Raw genomic sequence first — 22,170 nt, 5'->3', positions numbered from 1 at the left:
AGTCTATCACGAAATTATTTTCGAGGCTCTTTGAGTCACTTGTGCCCGTGGCGATATAGCCGTGGTTAAATTGATTCAGCTGCATCGGGGCAAACAGCATCGGATGGGCGATCCGTAGGGCAGTACGTGCCCGGGAGCCCAAAGACCGACAACCGAAAACCGAAAACCAAATACCAAAGCCGATATCGGACCTCCACTCACACTCAAAAACTTGATGAATGTTTGTTCTAGAATTTTCTATTTCCCATTTCTTTGAGGTACAGATCACGAATACTTTGCTCTCAAACAGATTCCAAGAACTCGGCGAATATTAAAGGGTCTGGGAATAGCATGTGGGGTCAAAAACTCTAGTAAAAGTTCTTAGCAAGAAGTAATTAAATATAAGGTATATTTCGACTTAAAAGACTGGCTCTAGACAAGTTTGGCTTTAATTGTTTATATCAATTAAATGATTCTTTGGCAGTAAATCCATAATAAGTGTTTCAAAACTGTACATTTAAGTAGTTTTTTTAATTTTACCTATCTCCGTTATTCTCCTATTATTTCTAATATAAGGCTGAAGGTCTTAAGAGAGTTAATTAAATCTTATATGACTATATGGATTCCATTTTATTTACACTGGTTCTGGTCCAGAAGCTTTGCATCCCATTCTGAATTTCTTATCGCAAGCGTTTCTTTATTTATCTTATTTTGGGATCATATACGCCATTCATGTGGTATTCATTCATTTACTCACCTGTTGAACACGTTTGGGCGGCAAATGCTAATAAGGTAATACACATTTGCCGTTAGAGCGAGGTCTCCACCCGCTTGAGACCCCCATTTTCGTATCCCCCATTCTAAGCCCCCTTTTCCATCTTTGAGCCCCATGTGCAGCGTAGCGTTTCCCTCTTTCTCTGTCCCTTTCTGGCCCGCGTGGTTATTTAACCATGAAGGCGGATGAATTTGACGATAAGGGGCGTAGGGCGGGGATGTAAAAGAGGGGTTGGGGGATTGCAGGGGCGGTGTAGGGGGACTAGGCTCGCTGAGTCATCGCCAAGTCAAAAGCAAAGCACGCACCGCGCTCGCCTAAAATCAACCAAGCGTCAAAGTGTCGACGAACAGGTGCCTCAGTCGCAGGGGTGGGTAAAAAGGGGCCTACGAAACTCGGGAGGGACGAGGAGGCAGTTGGAGGCGGTCTGCTCCGAATATTGCCAGTAAAGTCAATTTTAGGTCGGAAAATATGATTCAAGTGAATTTTTTTTTTTGAGTTTTTTGTTTTGTACAATTTTTGTACTTATTTCAAAGTATTGTAAAAATGTTCTAGTCAAACACTCTAAAATGTTCATAAATTTAAAAAAAAATGGAACCGAATAATTATATTGAATTACATCTCTGATATATAATGTTCATTTTGAAATTTAAAAAGTGAATATGGTAAATATTTAATTGCTTTAAATGCATATGCTGAAAAACTATTAATTATACTATATAATATATTAAATATTTGTTTTTTGAATTTTCGTTTATAAGTATCTTTCTATGTTTTGAATGTAGCTAATCACTTGAGTTATTCTTTTTTTCGAGCATAATTTTCTATGTTACTATTGATCTTGAATATGATGTGCCAATTATTTATTATTATTTTGACCATAGTAATCATAAAATACTGGAAGCACAATTGGTGTTTTTTTTTTTTGCTTGTGTGGTTGATATTGCTATTGCTGCTGCCACTAGTGTTGCTGTTGTTGTCGGCGGCAAGCGGAAGCAGAAAACAGTTTGGGGGCAGCTTCTAATCGCCACTGCTCCATTGGAATTGTAGCGACTATACCTATTTGGATGCTATATAAACGCAGGTGCACTGCCCCCCCAGCAATGTGTTGCTGTTGCTGCTAATGTTGCTGCTGTTGTTGCTGTTGCTGTTGCTGCTTTTACAATGCGATTTTTTATTGTTCTTGTCCGTAGACACCGCTCGTAATTTCCATTACACGCCACGGCCGTTTGTCTTTCTTTATGACGGCGATGATGATGACTCCTTCTTCCGCTTCTCGATGTAAGTTCGCTTCAGTTCCAGCTGAATGCGTCGCTGCTACTTCCGCTTACAATTCTTTTTTATTACACTTTATTACACATTTTACATTCTGTTTCCATCATTTCTATTTCTACTGGGCTCTTTCTCTGCTTTGCTTTTGGCTAAATGATTTAATTATTCTCCGTGTGTGGGGAGAAGCGCAAATGTTATAAACCATGAGAAGAGCAAAGAAGTGGGCCAAGAGGCATAAAAATAGACAGAAATTAAACGTTGTCAACCGCAAATGTGACAAGCACTCAATTTTCCTGTTTGGAAAATGAGCGCCAAGTGGGCGCAGCGGGGAAGGGAATGTTTTCCTGGACGTTACAGGACTTATTCCTGAGTTTTCCAGGCGACAAAAAAACGTTTGTAAATTTATTTGTCCAGCTTAAAAAAGAAATATAACAAAAACATTTACCTATATTTGTAAATCCCTACGATTTTTGTTTTAAAAAATATTTTCACTACAATAAACAACATATGTATGTTGATACATTTCTGTTATAGATAGTTCAAATTAAACCTTGGCTAAGCTTTTTAGGATCCCAAAAGTCTAAAAATAAACTTAAAATAAATTCTACTGCAATATTAAGTAAATATTTTTCCCGATTTATCAATATGTATATAGTAAACTATTGAATTTTGCATAACAGTACTAATAATTTTGATAAATTAGATTTATGGTAAACCAATTTAATGAATGATATAGTAATAAATACAAATGGAACAAAAGTATTTCAAGTTTTCTATTTATCTCCAGAAAAATAAAAACCCCTTTGTTCTAACTATTTATTTAACTTTTGTGATCCTAGGTGCTTAAGGGTGTAAGTGATTTAAACCAAGACTTGTTATTTATTTGATATTTGTTATATTGTTTTTTCCCCATTTCCTCAAGATTTTGCCCCACTCGTTTTCTTTTGCATTTGTTTTCCAGGTTATTCGTGTTCTACACCTCTGACAATTTTGTGAGTATTTTTTTCGTGCATCTTTTTCGGTTCCACTCCCACGTTTACCCCACTAGTTTTCCCCCGATTTCACCGTTTTTCCCGTTTTCCCCCCTTTTTCCATTTTATGTTTGAGCATGGCAAGTGTGAAAGCATATGTTTTGACAATGCTATCGTTGTGTCCCAGGCCCAGAGCCTAACATCCAGCCCCAGGGTTTTTTGGCAGCGGATGTTGAGAGGGGGTGTTGCAGAGGCAGTGTTGAGGGGGTGTTGTTGCAGGTGGGCGTGGGTGGCGGGAATGCAAAGCATTTTCATTGCAAGTTTTCGGCTCAGCGCAAAATTAAAACGCGTGTTTGCCAGCGACTCTATGTTGCTGCCGTGTTGATGTTGCTGCTGTTGCTGCCACAGAATCTCCTGTTGTTGCCGCCGTGTCGTTGATGTTGCTGCTGTAATTGTTGGCGTCCGTTACAGCTGTTTGCGGTGGCCGGGCAATGTTTTGCTTGAAAATTCCCATTTGGCTTTTTGGCATTTTTATCCCACACTCCCTTTCCCTTACTTTATTTTTTTTCCCATATATTTTGTTGCATATTTTTTGTTTGCATGTTTTTGGCACTTTTTGTTATGTTATTTCTTGTTTATGTTAGTGTGTTGCCGCAGTGTTGTTAAGGTTGCTGTTGCCGCTGCAGTTGTTTATTATGCAGTATGTTGCATTTTTCGTGTTTTCCGTTTTATGACAGCAGCAACAGCCATTTTAAACAAATAAACACGATAAGCCAATGAGATGATTAACAAGAATGTTATATTTAAAATCCGAAAAATTGTGTTAAGCCATTTAATCGTCTTAAATCTAATGAGTGGGGCCAAGCTTAAACAATGTTGTTGCAAATTAAAAAATAATTAATTGGAAGTACACTTTTAATTGTGTATTTTAACACTTTAAAAAAAAACTTGACGAAAAGTAAAATTTGTATTTAATTGTTTTATAAATAAAGCCTAACATAAAATGATAAACCTAACTGCTATTACCAGGCAAAAATTATAAAAATTATAATGTAATGTTTATTATTAAATCATGTAAAAGTACTTTATTTTCGGGTCATGCAACCCCTAATGATTGATTTTGGTGAAACTTAAGAAATGCTTTTACATTATACAAGCAGTTAGCACTTAAAAACTGAAAGAAAGAGGGTTAACTTTCAGGGAAATTAAGTGGAAATTTCTGTAGAACTCTCATTCTTAATGTGACGCCTTTGTGTTGCTTCTGGGCGTTGATGTTGCTGCTGTGCACAGAGCATCGCATGATCAATTACTTGGCCACATGACCGACTGACAGACAACCAGATCTGCAAACAATGGGACCCGAAACACGAAACACGAAACACTTGCAACAGCAACACCAGCAGTCCGCATTGTATTGTATTGTATGTACGCTGCAAAATCATGTGAGAAATGTATTAAAATTGTTGCGACAGCGAAATGCAAGCAAGCAAATTGTAGCCAGTAGCCCTTGGAAGTGCCCCCCCCCCCAGCCTCCACCCCTGGTGGCACCCACGCCAATGCCTGAGAATGCAGCGCGGGGTCAAAGTTTGCTGCAGCTGCAACAGTTGGTGCTGATGTTGCTGGTGTTGCAGTTGCTGCTGCCGCCGCTTCTTGTTTGCTGTGTGTGGCATCTTCTGGAGCGGATTCCCATGAACTGATGGCGCCCTCAGGCAAAGAAGAAGAAGTGCAAGGGGGGTCATGTGACCACGAATGCTGACATGCTGACATGCTGCTGATGCAGATGTGCAGTGCCAGAACTAAGCATTACTTTCTCGTCACCCTTCAAAACATGTTTGAGCCTTATCACTGAATATTTCTTAATTCCTAAACAAAGTTCATACAAAATAAAATCGAAAATGTATTTGAATAAATGTATACTAAATCATTATGATTATTATGTCTTTAAAGATTTAAATTAAATTGCCACTTATTATTATTATTAATATTGTTGAAGCTGTGCTTTCAAAAATATGATTCTGAAGATTCTGTTGGTGCTTTGCTATGAGGGAGTCCCACTATGCTGAACCATTGTCTGATCTATTTCTGCGAGTGCAGCAGCTAATATAAGAAACAACAGCGCCAGCATCGCGAATTGTTAACTTTGCCGCTGTCAATGATTTTGTGGTGCGGAGCAATTGAATTGATGCTGCTGACTAAACATGGAGTGCGGCACACAGAAACTGGAATTCACGGGTGGCCAATACCCAATACCCAATATCCAATATCCTCTATCCAGCATCCACTATCCACTATCCAATGGCCACCGGCCAGTGGATCACGACCAAGCCCTTCGCGAACGTGAGATGCCAGATAAATCAGTGCTGCAATAGATGCCCCATTGCTAGTTGCCAGTTGCCAGTTGCCAGTTGCCCTCCGAATCCAAATCCAAAATCACTGGGCTAATGAGCGGACGAGCGGCAGTTGATGCGCCTCAGCTGCAACATGTTGCTGGCGGGCAGCACGGCGGCAACCGCAGCAACAACAGTGATAAGCCAAGACATAGAAAGTTTAATGACTCAAGGGAACCGACTCGAGAGCAAAACAGAGTGCCCTCGTCTTGGTCTAATCGAAATCGAAACACAAATCAGTTTGTGAAAAGTCGCAAAAAGCCAGAAAAGGTAGAAAACAATGATGGAAAACATTTTGCCAGTCGAGAGCATTGACCTTCACTGAAAAAATATTATATGTTAATTAACTTATCAGTAGATTACCAATACATTAAAATAAATAGTTTTAGGTAATTTCTATGATTTGTACTTAATAGTTTCCTACTAGAAACACTTCAGTATTTGGCTACTACTATCTATAACAATAAGTATTGGTATTATCTACTAGTGTAACGTTTTAAATTTATTACATGTATATCAGTTTGTTAAATCAAAAACAGGGTGAGTAATCTTTTATCAAAGAAAAAGCGAGACCCAGCGCATATACAAATGTTTATAAGCAAGCAGATTGCATCGCCATAGAGCTATATGTCATTCTTGATAATGATTATGACTTGAGCCTCACCCCACCCCCTTTTAGCGGGCAAAGTTCCCCCCACGTTCGATTTGACTTGTGTTTTCGGCTGTCCCTGACATCGGAGCTGGTTTATTCCATCGACTATACATCGACTATAGAGTATAGGCTACAGACGATGATGATGATGAAGCTGCCTCCTTGTCATTGTCAGGCGCAATTAATTGAGCTTTAATCGTGTCTTGGTCGCGGTTCTTGTCTTGGGATCTGTTTTGCAATCGACAGAGTTCAAGACCTGAGCTTATCCCACCGATAATTCGCAGACAAGCGGCTAAAAATTTACAAAATTTGAGAAATTATAGAAACGGACTTAAGATAATTTTGACAGTCGTTTTCGAAACTTCCATGAATCATTTGCATACTTAAATAATATACAATAATTGTGCTTACAAAAATAGTGAAATAATCAATACTGAGTAAAAGAAAAAATGTAAATATAATTGTATTTGTTTATTTAAGATGAATAATTTTCTAACTAAATTCATGTTGAATATATATTTAAATTTGGACCAGTTTTCTTAATAAATGAATAAAACTAAATACATTATACATATAAATTAAATTAAAATATTTCTGTGCCGTTTCTTTGCCGAACACTGTTGATGGCTTCTCTGAATTTGTTTAAAGCAAGTTTTACACGTAGAAGATAAAGTATCTGCCATTTTTTGCCTCTGACTTAGCTAGAACGAATCAGCGCAAATTAATACCGGCTATCATCAATTTAGTCATTCGGAAATTCATCTTTTGGTTGCCGATAAAAAAAAACTCTCTTGGAGCCTTTTAATATCTGAATGCGAGTTCGCTTGACGTCTTTTTAATTTTAGCCACACTTCTACCCGCTCATCCCCTCAACATTTTTGTGGTCGTTGAAGTTTTCATTGTTCATAAATTTTAACGGACTTATAATGATTATCATTTATATGTCTTCGTCGCCAACTCGTTGCGATTGTTGTTATTGCAGTTGTTCCCCGTTTTTATTGCCAGATGAAAACAAGTAAAAAAAATTGCGTTTAATTTAAGCATTTTTTGCATAAGCGCGAATTATGAACGGCAGTAAAAACAAGACAACGAAAAAAATGACAAAAATTAATAACAACGTCTGTCGATTGCAACAGGCGCTAATTTGATTTTTGTTGCTGCTGCGGCGCCCCAGCAACTTGCAATATTGCAACAATTGTTGTTGGCTCTCTGGGTGTTTATTTACGTATATTTACGTATATTTACTTTTTTTATTTTTTTTTTTGTTGGTTTTTTTTTTTTTTCGTTGCCGTCTGGGAGTTACATTTTGACATTTAAACTTGTTTTTGGCACTTCGCGGCATTTCTCACTCGTTTTATTTTTATTATCTTTCTTGATTTGCTCTTCGCTGGCTTTCTGGTTGCTTTCTTGATTGCTCGCTTGATTTCTGGACAAGTTTCAGCCCGGAGCCCTACCACCCAAACCCCTGCCTCGGGGTCCCCAAACGCCCGTGAAACCCATTAGCGAACGCGATCTTGAATGTCTAGTAGGCGACATAGAAAATTTCGTGCCCCGATGCAAATTTCTGCTCATTTATTGAGCCGCTTATATAAACAATTTGTTGGGGGCATTGGTTTTCGTTCGGTTATTTTGTTTTTTGTTTTATTTTTTCAACATCTGTAGCTTACAATACAATCTTAGTGGAGGCTTTACCAAAATTTTCCTTGAAAAATCAAAATGTCAAAGTTGTTTGATTTTCAAATCAGCAGCAAAGCATGCTATTAGATACATCTGATGTGTCTGTCTCAACGTTAGAGATGCGCGGAATTTTCTTTCAACGCAAAAGAAAATACGCCAAAATGGAGTATCTGGTATCTGAGCTGTCACTAAAACAGAAAGTGGAAAAAAATAACTTTTAACTTTTGCATAACAAATAATATACAAATTATTTCTATCTAATATAAGTTGACAAAAAACTTTTAGTTACGATAAGTATAAAAATTATTGAATAAAACATTTTAGTTTGCGTTTTAATACTTTTCTGTTTATCATTCAATCATTTATATTTTCAAAAGTTGTAGCTTACATATCGATTTTTATTGTCAAGCCTGGTTCGCTATACAATAAAATAATTTTATTATTATATACTTTTTCTTATTTCGAGGCTCTTTTTTGCCAACTCGTGACACAGTTAAATTCACGTCACGAGTGTACATCTCTGCTCCGCTCCGCCCCGCCATCCATCTGTATCTGTGGGATTGAAATAGACACATGGCATTGCGTGAGGGTTAAAGAGGGGGTCGATTCTGATTGGGGTTCGGTTCGTTCATCGAGGCGTAGAATTAAACTGTCAAATTCAACAAATAACTGGATTTGTAACACTGAAATGTTCGAACACAACAAAAAAAAAAAAAAAAAACCAGGAGCAGAAAAGGAAGGGATGAATGATTTGGATGATAAAGGGAATAGAATAGCTTTGGGTGATTTAAGATTCCCAAGGTATCAATTATATATAAATTAAGACCTTTAAAAGGAAAAAACTACATTTTTGTTAAAAAGCATAGAAACTTTCAAAACAATCTCTGAATATAATTTGTTTGTAATAAACCTTTATAAATTAGCGCTGTAATCTTTGCTCATTTCCTGCTTTTTGATATTTGTATGGCCTTATAACTATAAAGATTTTAGATCAAATATGTCGCAGCTTTTAAAGTACTTACTTCCGCACAGAAACAATTATAAAACCGATAATTAGTGTATTTAAAATTGTTTAATGACCCACTTAACTTACTCACTTAAACCGGACAAGTCCTTTCCAAAAATATACAAATCGCACTATTAATGCCCTTGAGAACTCAACTTGATTGAATTATTTCTTAAAGTTTTGGGGCGGGAGAACTACTAAATTACTTATCGTATTCCGGATGTTGTGAACATATTCGAAAACTAAAATTCTTGGAATTTATTTTCAAGGTCGGCTAATTTGTTTAGTGCGCCATTTGAGATTTCCTCTTGACAACTGGACCACCCCCATTTCCTCACTTTTTTCTTTTATAACATTTTGTTTATCAACAAAAACAACATCGAATTTAATATCAAATTCAAAAGGCTTTAATTTGCTTATGTTTCTCTTTAATTGTAGATTAACCCCAACGCCCAACAAAAAACCACCGAAAATAAAAATATATTGTGCATCCTGCAAAAAGATTGTCGTCCAGATTGGAAAGGACTTTTTTGACACTGCCTACCGCCCACTTCATATATCATTTGTCTTTATGTGGCCTGATTTGGGGTGAGTATTGGCTTTTATGGCCAGAGATATTAAAGCATAGCAACCGATATAGCAAGGTCCATTTTTTCAAAAGGCTCTTTTGTTTTATGTTTGGCACAGTTCGTCGATAGATGTCTTAAATTCTCTTTCAAAAGGGTTTTAGTTTTTTTAAGCAAGCGTGTTTATATAGCATTAAAAACAATATTTGAGTGACCTATTGAATCAAGTGCTTTAATATTACTGTGTTTTAATTAAAAATAAGTTTTAATGTTTATCATTAAGATGTCTAAATGTCTATACTACCCAAAGAAGAGTATTAAACCAATTGGTTTTCGTTTAGCTTTTCCATTTTCCGTGCATATTTTTCAGCTGATAAATTTCCTGCCATAAATCGCGAACAGGAACAATTTCGCGGGGGCGTTGACAAGTTTTGCCAGCACAAACACCCCACCCAAAAACCCACTCACATTTCCCACCCACTCTTCCGCTCGTTTCTGTTCGATTCAGTTTTTCTTTTTCGCACTTTTCCTTCGTTTTCTCTGTTTTAGTTGATTAAACACAACTGTTTACGCTTGCTTATTGCTGGCTTCTGCTGACAATGCATTTTACGGCCAGTCCGCATTTCGTTTCATATTTTATAGTAACACTGGCTATTTGGGGGTTTACGGTGTTAATAGGGTTTTTAAAGGGAATGGGAATACTTCCGACCTGAATAAAAATCGACAGCTAAATGGGTATCTTTCATTTGCGATTAGGAATATATATTGCAGTTTTCTTAACAACTACAAAAGTTAGGAATTTAACTGAGTTAGTGATTTAACTATAATAGAAAAAAACAATACAAAAAATGTATTAAATTTGTTTCGTGTTTTAAAAAACCAAAAATTTTCAGATACCAAATTTTTACCAATATTAATTTTTTGTTTTTCATAAAGAGTATTGAAAATCTTCACTCTAAAATTTGTATTTGCTCCTGATGTTTTATTTTTTTTGTTCTCGACGCGATGCCGACTGTTTCTTTATCACAATGGCCATAAATTATGGGAACTCCGAAAAGTTCGGTGTGCATTAATATTGCAAGTGTTGTTGCTATCGTTGGTGTTTGTTGTTGCTCTTGTTGTTGTTGTTGCTGCTGTTACCGCACATTGTATAAAAGTTACAAAATCCAAATTAATGAACTCGTCGATTTGGCAAGCATCGTTCGTGCTGGTTCAATAACATTTCAATTGCGTTGACATAATTTTAATTAAAATAAAATCGAAAACAAGTGCCAGCATATCGGGTGCCAGCAACATACACAATGAATTTAAAGAGTTCGCTGAGTCGCGTAAAAAATTGGCAAACGGGGTTAACCAAGCTCAAAAAAAAGGGTTAAAAACCAGGGGCTTGCGATTTACATTGGAATCGCACTTGCCAGGGCTGCATGGCTAATTTTAAACGATTTTAACAACCCAATCACGACAAAAGAACGGGAAAGGTGCCTGTGACCCTCTCTTTCTGCCCAACGCCTGCCGTCTCTTTCTCTGCCTTTGATTTTTACCCGGAAGCGATAGCAACAGCCGACGAACAGCTCCGATAACTGACCGTGCACCAAAAGTCCAATGAATAAAACATAAAGTCGGTACATACGTAAATAAGAAGCCAAGCAGAAGCAGAAAAGCAGCACGCACTTGTCTCTTTCATCTCACACATTGCCATCTCTTTCTTCTGTCCCTGCTCTTGCTCTTGACTAGATTGCGGCGCTTGCAATGCGAATTTTACCCGAAATCAGCGTTAATTCGCGTAATCTACTGTAATGTAATGGCTCTATGTGAAAAAAATTACCACAAATAAAAGAGTTTAAAATATTCAATTTTTAGTGTCGTTCAAGTTTTGTGCAAATAATCTTAAGAACACAAAATTAACATTGATGCACAATCCATTTTTCTTTATCATGAGGCTTAGGAAACTTCATTCATAAAAAAATGTAATATCTGTTTAGAGGAGGTCATAAATCTTGCACAAATAGACGAGTTTAAGGTGAGGTATTCGTTGATTTCGTAAATAAATTTAAAAGACATGTGATAGTAAATCTCTAATAAACCAAATTTGTAGTCAGCAAAACAAATATATGACGTTTTTTTTCATATCAATCTATGTCACTGTGTCAGCTTACAAAAGTTGCAATAAAATTATGTCTTAATGTATCTCAAAAATGTAGATAATATTTTTATGGGCCCAACAAATGCTGGCAAGCATGGGTTAATTCCATCATACAGAGCCATTAAATTAATCTGTTGAACTTGCTGGGCCTCGAACCCATTCAGCCGCATCATCAATTTCAGTTCGGGTAAAATCCTCTCATTTTGTATGGGGTCCACCCGATTTAATGCAATAACAATACAAATTATTTATCAATTAAGCTGTTACATTTAATTTAATTCAATTCAATGCTGTTCATACATGTGCTCAGAAAAAAAAAGCAGCACAAGCCCCAGAGTTCTTGCCACGAAAATTTATGCGAAAAGTTCAATTGCGTTCAAAATGTGAATAATTTGAGGTTGTTGTTCTTGCTGCCTGTTATCAATACGACTGATGTATTTTGAGAATTTTCTCATGAATTTTGCATGTGACAATTTATTTATTTATTGATTTACTTTGCATCCAGCAGCGGGCGAAAACCGCGAGCTTTGCCCATCCTGTAAATTGGCTTGGGCATTGCAGACGCATAGATACGGATACGTAGATACTCGTACATAGACACTCACTGTGAGCACTGTGAGATTGTTTTCACATCCATGTCCATTTCCATTTTCATTTGCATTCGAAACGTGTCAAAGGTGTTGGCAATTTTGCAGTCAATTGCCATTAATTGAGTGTGAACACAAAAATATTTTTGTAAATTGCCGGGGCGGGGTCGATGGGTTATGGGGGCGTGGCGCCCTCTTGGGGCAGCTAACGATGTTTTTGTTGTTGCTGCTGTTGCCGCCTGTTTTTACCGCAAATGTGCCGCGCAATATGCAAATTGATTTGCCGAACAATTCATTCGAAAATGCGTTGCATAAGCCGCAAAGCTGCAGCCCGCAAAACACAAAACACAAAACACAGAACAAACAGCGGCCGGAATCAAACTGAACCGAAAACCCCAAAAGCTGAATGGCAATTGCCAAAAATGTTTGCGAAAAGCGCGGCAAAAAGTTGGTTGGTCAATTGAAAAGGCTACAAGCAGATCAGGATGCTTTTTGATAATTAAAACACTTTTTTCTACCTCTTTGTATCTGTAAATTCAGACCTATTATATATGCAATTTTATTGTGTTCAGAAAAAGGGTCTCTCTCATTCTGGAAAAGCATCGTTCTTGTCTATATTCATTTGTCTTATATTTTTAAATGTATTTATTTTATTTATTTTATTTATTTTTGCATATGTTTGTCTTTTTGTATGATTTTGAAACTCTTTAACTGCATCAACACAAATAAATAGAAAAGAAACTGAAAAGCTATATTCTGTTTTATTTTATTCCATACATTTTTTAATTAATCTTAATAGTTTAATTATTTAAAATAAGTCTTGACTGCTATTAAAATTGAGTAAATATTTATAGAACCTAAAAATAAACTAAATTTAATTTATACACAGAAGAGCCGCCATAAATTACAAGAATTACAATTTTAAAATTCAAATTAAATAAGATTCGTTAAAACCGCGCTCTTCAGACCGGTTCAAACCGATAACCTTTAGGATTGTCATGCAATCGAGGGCCTTTCCACTGCGATTTGCATTCACTTGAGAATATTCACGAACCGGTTCAATTGCGCCATCCCACCCCTTTTTTTCAGGCGGTACGCAATTGAAAATATTCACTATATCCAAACAAACGGTCCGAGTACCGTTTCAAAATCTGTTTTTCCATTCAGCTCACATGGCCAGTTAATTTGGCAATTTTTCTATGTTTACACGACGTCGCCCACGAAGGCAAAAGGCGAAAAAACCAAAAAAGCCGAAAATTCAAACAATGAAATATGGCACAAATAAAGGTTTGCCTTGAATTGTGCGCCACATACGCGAAAAGAAACACAAATCAACGACGTAAATAAATAATAAACAATTGTTTTCTCTTTTTCCCTTTTTTTTCACCCTTCCTCGATTTTTTTTTATTTATTTCGCTGTTGATTGGCCCCTCACGAACTCTGCAGTGTGCTCATTGGGCATTACATAAATAAAAATAAAAAACCTACAACTAAACTGCCAACACAATTGATAAAACTGCAACAACCGTTGTTCATAAAACATCGCATTAAATTAAATTCCCTTTCGGACTTTCGTTTCGATATCATTCCGGTCATTTCCATTCCGATCGAACGGTTGCCAATAGTTTGCATATTTCATAAAGCCATTCGAAGGCTATTTCAATTAGCTGATTTCGAGCTTTGACTATGCGGTGGCATAGTTTAGCTTTTGAATTTTTCCCGGCACATTTCATTTCGTTTCCTAGACAGCGACGCATTACTTAGTAATTATGAAAAGGGGTCTGTGTTATTTAAATATTTATTTTTAAGGGAATTTGGGAAGGTGTATTCAAAGAAGATTTCAAAATACCAATATGCAAGAAAAGGAATTTCGGTTGGATTACACTGTGTATAAGTATTTGAAAATTCAGAGAGAATTCTAACTCAGAAATAATGATATAAGAACTTTACTAACTTGATATATTGTGACTTTCTGTACGATTGAGAGATAAACCGATATTGAGTAACTTCAAAAAATTTGATATCTGCTTTAAATTACACAGCAATTAACGTCTCGACGGTTATTTCCAACACTAAAATAACAATAATTTAAAATTTTGCAGCACTAATTTACTAAAACGACCTACTAATGAGTATCCATTGTCGAAATCGAATTGAAAGCATACAATTTTTGCAACCATCTGTGAAAAAGTGTAGTAATCTATGAAGCATTGGTGTTTTTGGCAGTCATGTGAGCTGTCTTAGCATAAACGATTTTCCAAAAGGCTCATATTGCTGTACTATTTCCGAAATAAAAATGCAGTCAGTTAAATTTTAGGCAAATGCCATACGAGTACAAGTCGATCAAGAATTTTTAACTATGACGCATGTGTGTTTTTGGCAGTAATGTGAGCTGTTTCAGCACCAGCGATTTTCCTAAAGGTTCATATTGCTGTACTATTTCCCAAAAAAAATTCAGTCAGCAATTTTAGTTTCTTTTTTTTCTAATTTTCAATTTAAAAATATAAAATTGGTGTTAAATTAAGTTATCAATTATTTCACTAGCTTAAATAATATTGTTCACAGTTCCCAATACCACATATTATTGTGTTCAAGACCCTGACTTCTGGTAAAAGTCCAAGAGTTAAGAGAATGTGCTCGGTGCTTACAATTGGTTCAGTTTTAATGCGTTGTGTTTTGACGTTTTATGATTATTGAAACTACATCTACTAATTGGTCTGGTCGGACTGGTCTGGTATTTTATGTGGCCGTTCGTCACGCCGCCACAGAGATAGAGGGTGATGATTGATTCCGCTTGGCCGTTTGTCATTGAAGGTTCAGCATTTAAGTTTTGTTTTTTTTTTTTTTTTATTTGGGGCGAAACAAGGAAGCCCATTGTGCGGCACAGTGGTTGCAACACACACACACACACACCATGCAGACGTGCAATGTCAATGACAAGTTTCAGACCTTCTGACCTTAGCCACTTTTTTGTGGAACACGAAAATCCCCAGCGGACCCTATCGATGCTTATCGTGTTCGCGTTCGCGTTCGCGTTCGCGTTTGCGTTCTCCTTCCCGGTTCTCTGACTCACTGGCAATTAGGTGGGCCCCGCAACCGATACTTTTCACGATACCCCGGCGATACCAGCCGATCCCAGCCGATACCATCCGTTCCGATTCGTTTCGTCGTGGCAATTGTTCTTTGATTGCACTGAGAGAAAGCTCGCGAATCGCACTCCACAAAAGCCCAACGAACTTTGGTTTTAATGAGTTTTGGGAAAAAATAAAGTTAAATATCATTTTATTATGTTGATATAAAGTGCAAAAGTGTCATTGTAAAGCTTTTAATTGTGCAATATATTAAATTTTTGATATTTTTAAGCTTTTTCTCTGGCATTTTTTTGTATCTGCATTTTTCTATCCCTGCTCTTAATTTTGTTGAGCTGTTCTTGTTTATTATTTGAGCTGCAAGCAATCATTTTTTTTTTTTGAGTTTTGTAACTAAGAAGGCATGTATTTATAGCCGCAAAATCAATTTAAATGTACCAATATACTGCTATTTCTTTTCAAATCCGCAGTGATTATGTTTTATTGATAAATATAATAAGTCTTTAAATTAAGAAATAACAAAAATTAGCTTTGGTTTTTCTTTGAACACAGCTTATAAACATTACGGTTCTTGGTTATAACAATAGTGTAAGGGTACTGATTAATTGATTAATTTTTCTTTTTTTAAACAAAAGATACTATTGTTCTTTATGAAATGTATCCGTTAAAGAACTTTTTTACTACTCTGAGCCTAGAATTTTTTTTTGTGTTTTCTTGCTCTGTATTTGGCTTGTATGTGCATTGTGTTCGAGTAAAAAGAGTAAATAATAAAATGGAACAGTTTGAATACCGGTGCTCGGTTGTTTTCTCAGTGTTGTGTTTGTTTCACATGCACTTGCTGCTGCTTCTGTTTGCCGCATTTTCAGTTCTTTCTGTTATTTGTGCATTGTCTGATGTCGGCCGACTGTAGCCATACCTATCGGAATCTGAATCTGTATCTGTATCTGTATCTGTGGCTGTTTGACCATCTATCCATAGAACTTGGCCAGACAATGGCTGTCACTAGAGCATGGCTTTTTGATAAGCCACATACTACGCAAGATAGCCATGGACATAGATATCGAGATATCGGGATATGGAGATTATATGGAAACGGTCGGTGGGTTTCTTGGTCGACGATCGCCGCTGATCTTGTAATTGTAGCCCATCGACGGCCGCGGAGACGATGTCGGCATTCATGAACGGCGTTAATTGAATTGCAAACACAGGTTTATTTTTTTCATTCATTTCATTTTTATATTGCGGTGCCAAGGCGAAAGCTTCGAAATCGAAGTGGCTGTTCACTTTCGACGAGCAGCGGCGAAAAGAATCCAACTGCTGCCAAGAGAGATTGTTCGATTGGACTCAGGGGATCGGGTTTTAACAGGGGTTTTGGCAGGGGGAATCAGGTGTCGACGGCTATATTCGTTGACCTAGGTTGCGGCATTATTTGCTTTGTTTTTTGATTTCTTGGGACTGGCACTTTCCAGAATTGATGCAATAGAGCAAAGAGCTTAATGTGATTTAATAAATATGTATTTAAAACATAAACAATTTTGATCATATCTCTATTTTTCTTATTTTTTACCACGAAAATCTCACCTGCTGCCCCTGTTGATTGGTGATCAGATAAGCTAATTGAAAAAAAACCTTATTGCAAAATTTGACTTGTTAGCATATATTTCAATCGACAATCAGTAACATAAATAAATAAATATTCAATTGTGCTTACTCATTGCTGTTTTTGTTCAACTTTGTATATGTTGCCGTTTTTTTGCATTTAATAAATTTAACATTAAATATTTTATTGCAAGTTTGTACTTTTAGTGAAAAAGTAGTAAGCACTAAACAGGGCCTTAAAATAAATAGTATATTGCCTTTTTATTAGTTTTAAAACGGCTGCCTAATAGAAAAAACCCCAGTCGTACATTTTTACATTGTGTGTTTGGCCCTTGTGTTTGAAAAACTTATGATGAAATTAACATATTAATTAAATTTAATAAAATTAAATTAACTACATGTTAGTTTCAAAGAGTAGATTTGATATGCTTACATGAAATATTTAGTTGTTATGATGTATAAATATTTCACTAAATTGATTTAGAGCCCGCATAAAAGAAATAACTTAGCCTTGCAATTTAAAAAAATACCTAACCCCCCACCCTATTGATTTCCATGTGTGTGCATATTTGTTCGCCGCCTTCACCGATAATGAATCCATTATTTTGCCGACTCTCACCTTGGTTGCGTCATATCACTCGGTCCGTTATCAGGAATCCATCCGCCTTGACCGGAGGAGAAGAAAAAAAAAACCAGCGGGGAGTCGGTGAAGGAGAGACTGCATTTTCAGGGCCAAGTTTGTGTATCTTTCGCGTGTTCGCCGCTATCAGCAGAAGATACATTGCGGTTGCAGATACTTTGGCGCTCGCCTCGCAAGGACGTTGCTATCCATCGATCCCTATCTCGCTCTGGCCAACGATAGTATCTCAAGGCTGATCGGCAGGTAGATGTGGAGGTGAGATGGGAGATGGGAAATGCGGGATACGAGATACGAGATGCAGCTACCTAGCTACCTGTCCTCAGGATCAAACAAACAAGTGTGGCAAGAGATTTACCGCCAAATCGCAAGAGCATGAAGATACAGATACTCGTTCGGCCGCAGATACAGATACAGATACAGATACAGATACAGCTACAGTCACAGATACAGATACAGATGCAGATAGAGATACTTTCCCATAGCGGGTTCTGGCCTCTTTGGTTCTTTATATTGCGTAAGTTTATCTACAGCATGCTCTTGGTATCTCTCACACATGAATATCGTTGTATCTCCGTATCTCAGTATCATTGTATCTTTGTATCTTTGCATCTGCTGTGTGTGCTCGCTGCTCTCGGCTAAGATTTTGTTTTGGTTTTGGTTTCTCAGTGATTTTTCCTGTATTTTCCACTCAGTCTGTATTCAGATCTTCAGCTATACAAGTCGCTCCAAAAACAAAACAAAAAACTAGAAAATCTTTTGCTAAAATTCTGGTTTCAGTGCCTTCTTTGTTTTTTTTTTTTTAAGTGAAACCTTGTGAATGACACGACCACAAAACCAACCAAAACTTATTAGAATATTCTAAAAACTGAAAAATAATTATATTTTGTTATCCAAGACCCAACAAACGTTTTCCCTTAAGTGTTGTGCATAAATTACTAATAAAACGTGAGTAAAACGAAGGGCAAAAGTGCGGAAAATTTTGAATCATATTTAGTAACCATTGGTTTTTGTTTACTTTTTTGCAAGGAAAATAGGGTTTGTAAGTACAAAGAGCTAACAATAAAGACAAGAATTTGTTACACGGAAATCTTCCACAAAAACTCTTTGCGTCATTCGAAGAGGGGACCTAAATTATAGCCACAGCCCCGCCTCCCGAAAAATCGACAGTAAAACGATTCATATATCAGACTTAGACGAGGGCAACAAATTAGACTCACTCACGATATTTGGTAGCCTCTAATCGCTACTTATGCTAATGTCCCGTCCCATTTTTCAGAGTGGGCGGCAGATTATGTCGTTGGGCAATGTAAAGACACTGTGGGAAAAGTCCATAACTTCGACATACTTTCGGGGATTCTTTGCACTGTCCTCCAGCATCCGTCAATGATTTGTAAGAGCTTTAAGAGATTAAATATCTCCCAGGGGAATGTGTAAAGCAAGTATTTCTGTTCCCCCCAAAGAATTTACAATTGTGAAATACATTTTAAGGCAAATGACTAAGCTAAACAGAGCTCAAATGAAAACATGATAAGGGCAAGAGTCGATTCTTGAGAATTTTTAATTGATAAACCTATTAATTGTATCCAAAAAAAAAACATGATCCTTAATCCCCATTAAGTTGTAAATTTATATTTCAAAATAATAGTAGAAGCGCACTTTATTCATTTGTTTATTTGTTTATTTGTTTGTCTTGTGGAAAACGCAATATTTGAATATTTTAGTTGCTCTAAATTATAATTGAAATTTAAACTTCATTAACAATTGTAAAAACTGTTGATGCCTTTTGATGGCTGGTATAATTTGCAAACATATGTTTTTTTAAATCCATGAACTAGATTAGCCTGTCGATTTGTGACCAAGTTATATTGTTTTATTCATCGCTCATCAACTGGTTAATTTTCAATTTCTGCTCGATTGTTTACTTTTATTTTGTTGTCTTATTTTCTTCTTTTGGGACTTTTCATTTTATTGGGCTCAAGTTTCGTGCCTGGCTTGTCGTTCTGGGGGCTTTGTGTCGTGCTCTGGCCTAAGTGCCACCGAAAAGTAAATCGATTCGAGTGCGAATGCGTTTTTATGAATTCGGCACGCGTCTGCGTGCGCATTTCATTCAGTCAGTGGCGTGTTTGTGGCCTGTGCCAAGGCGTACAACCGAACCCATCGGGGCACCACCGATTTTACTATAACTCGAAGACCGAATGGCCGCACCCACACCACCACCACCACCACCACCAGCAGCCAAAATACAGAACACAAGTTAAAACCCAAAAGGGAGAAGGAGGAAAACACAGGCCACACGACGCTTGTCGTAAACAATTTTCAGCTGGACGATTGCGATCGTCGATCGTTGATCGTTGATCGTTAATTGTTAATTGTCGATCTGAGCGCGTGTGCCCCAAATTGGATATGTTTTTCGACCTAAGAACTGCATTTTCCATTTATAACTGATACAATTTGGTTTGGCAATTGCGAACTGATCCGATCCTGACCCTTTGCGGCCACCTGCTGCGTTTAATTTAATTCGATTCTATTCGATTCGATACGATTTTCCACTCGCCGTGTGGTAATTGAAAACTAATTGCGTTTCTCACGCCCGCTTTTCACACGCATTTCGTTTTTCGGTTTGTTTGGAAATCAATTTACGATTTGAATAGTTTAATAGTTTATGATGGGGAAGAAAAGCCCATAAACATGTTGGGGAAATTGGCGTGTGATTTTTTTGAGCACGTATGTATTATCCGGCCGATGATGAGACTGCAATGGACTTTTCATTTGCAAACGATGAGGGGCAGATGCAAAATGAGATTTGCATTTGAACAAACGCCATCGATTGTCTGCGGATTCTGATGCATTTACAACAAGAATATGATGTCGGAATGCTGATTTTGTGGCAACGATAGGGCCCAGTGATCTCATGCGAATGCATTCAGCTTTTGAGCCAACTTCTTTACAGTTTTCAGAGCTCAAATTTGAATTCAAGTTAACTGTAACGGTTTTCAAGTGCCTTGTCGTCAAACGACAAAGAAGAAATAAAAACAAAAAACTGAGAAAACAATAGCCGCAGTAACGAGAAAACCTGTCCGTTGCTTTGGGCCACCTTTTGGCAGCCCAGCCAAGTCATCAGGCGACTGAGTGATTGTCCATGCACTGAGAAAAAAAAACCCAATTCCCACAGAGCGTGACTTGTAACAAACACCCTTCTGGGCACTAGAAATTTCTAATTTTTTGTATGTCTTCTTAAATTGTAAAGAAAGAGTCCAATCGAATAGACATTGCTGAGTGGAAAATTAAGTTTACAACACACATAAATATATTAAACAAGGATTTGCTATTTTAAAGTCTCTAACCAGCTTAAAAGTTTGTTGATTGCGATAAGTTTTAAATGTTTAGATCCAAAACAGTTTAATTACATATTACATTTTTTCTATAAAATTGCCAACATGCATTTATTGAACTTTTCTTAAAGTAATGTTCAAACTATAAAAAAAATTGATATTTTTTTGCAAACAGGGTAACAACATTTCCTAAGCTTTAAAATTTGTAAAAGAATTAACTCATAGCTTTTATTAAAAGTAATCAATACGCAATATATCATAAATTCGTGAAATAAGTGTTCCTCATCAGGGGTGTCAATGTCATTTAAAAAATCAGTAATTTTTTCAAACTCAGAATAGAAGATCGATTTCTCTCAAGAATCCAACATTTTGTTAGTTTAGAACAACCGATTCAAATGTCAGAGTTCCTGACATTAAAAGTCTACTTAGTTTAGTTCGTTTTTTATAAAATTGCGTTTTGTTAGATGCGGCTTTTAAATAAAAAAGTATAATTTTTATTTTAAAGAAACTTAATTCGAAATGGTTTTTCATCTCTTTAACACTTATGAAAGTTATAAACATTAAAAGAATGAAAAAAATTGTTCAAAGAACTGCTTTTGTGTTGCAATTGATTTGTTAAACAAATGAGGTATATTTTGTTCTGTTGTTTTTAAAAGCAATTTACTCCCTAGAGTTTTTTGGAACACACCTGTTTTTTTTTTTTTTTTTTTTTTTTGTAAATAATGACTATTTTAAGTGTATTTGAAGCATTTAAGATGGCAGTTAAGCGGCAATAAAAACTAAATGACACCACTGCGAACCACTTTGTGCTGCTCTTGTTGCTGTTGCTGCCGTTGATGTTGCTGCTGTTGCTGCTTTGCATGTTGCTGCTGTGACCACTTGTTGCGCATCAGGAACATCAACGACTGCAAAATCATCGGTAACTTAGCAATGGCAGCCACATGTGCTTCACTTCGGCTCAATTCGTTACGTTTCAGTTTTGCATTTTCAATTTTTAACCAGCCGCCGAAAATGTGGCGAAGAAAACCGAGCTCGAAAACTGGTACTAGTTGACACTGTGAAAATGTAAAAAGTGGCCACATGCGTGGGCAATGGCACACTGACTGATACAGATACGTATACAGATACAGATACAGATAGTTGGTTGGCCATATACATTCGGAATTGTATAATTCTTGGCCAGACATTGGCACAGCCGCCTGCATAATAAGGCCTTCTAATGGTCGCATTTGCACACATTTTTGTAGCCCGTGCGTCGGCGAGTATCTATCTATCTGTCTGAATAGTATCTGCTGGATGGCCGCACTTGCGGCTAATTGAACTACTTTCAGCAATGGCCAATTGAATGCCCAGATGTTTTTCCAGCCCCTCTATGGGCCATTAGCTATGCTATTATACGCCAAAGTGTGAGGGATGGGGTTTTCGATGAGATCACAAATGGTGCAATTGACCTGTCAGTTAACGGGCTTTTATGCCCGGTACTTTATAAATTATTCAT

General features: G+C 36.8%; 2 protein-coding genes across 7 annotated transcripts in view; one reads left to right on the top strand and one right to left on the bottom strand.

The window, feature by feature from the left end:
* Window positions 1–22,170, top strand: part of LOC128265744 (protein folded gastrulation) — a 33,576-nt gene that overhangs the window by 3,286 nt on the left and 8,120 nt on the right. For 3 of the 5 annotated variants that reach the window (XM_053001945.1, XM_053001946.1, XM_053001948.1), the window contains exon 3: window positions 9,155–9,304. The exons of 1 other annotated variant lie outside the window; for it this stretch is intronic. The gene's annotated coding sequence lies outside the window, so the exon portion shown is untranslated. Of the gene's footprint in view, window positions 1–9,154; window positions 9,305–18,023; window positions 18,286–22,170 lie in introns of those variants that run through there. One more of the 5 variants, XM_053001950.1, reaches the window with a different exon arrangement.
* Window positions 1–22,170, bottom strand: part of LOC128265743 (chaoptin) — a 75,443-nt gene that overhangs the window by 52,941 nt on the left and 332 nt on the right. The window contains exon 1 of one of the 2 annotated variants that reach the window (XM_053001943.1): window positions 14,970–15,158. The exons of the other annotated variant lie outside the window; for it this stretch is intronic. The gene's annotated coding sequence lies outside the window, so the exon portion shown is untranslated. Of the gene's footprint in view, window positions 1–14,969; window positions 15,159–22,170 lie in introns of those variants that run through there. 2 annotated transcript variants of the gene reach the window in all.

This window comes from Drosophila gunungcola, unplaced genomic scaffold, assembly GCF_025200985.1.
Source record: "Drosophila gunungcola strain Sukarami unplaced genomic scaffold, Dgunungcola_SK_2 000152F, whole genome shotgun sequence".
Classification (NCBI taxonomy): domain Eukaryota; kingdom Metazoa; phylum Arthropoda; class Insecta; order Diptera; family Drosophilidae; genus Drosophila; species Drosophila gunungcola.
Note: the sequence above shows the minus strand (reverse complement) of the source record. Positions and strands in the feature narration are given on the sequence as shown.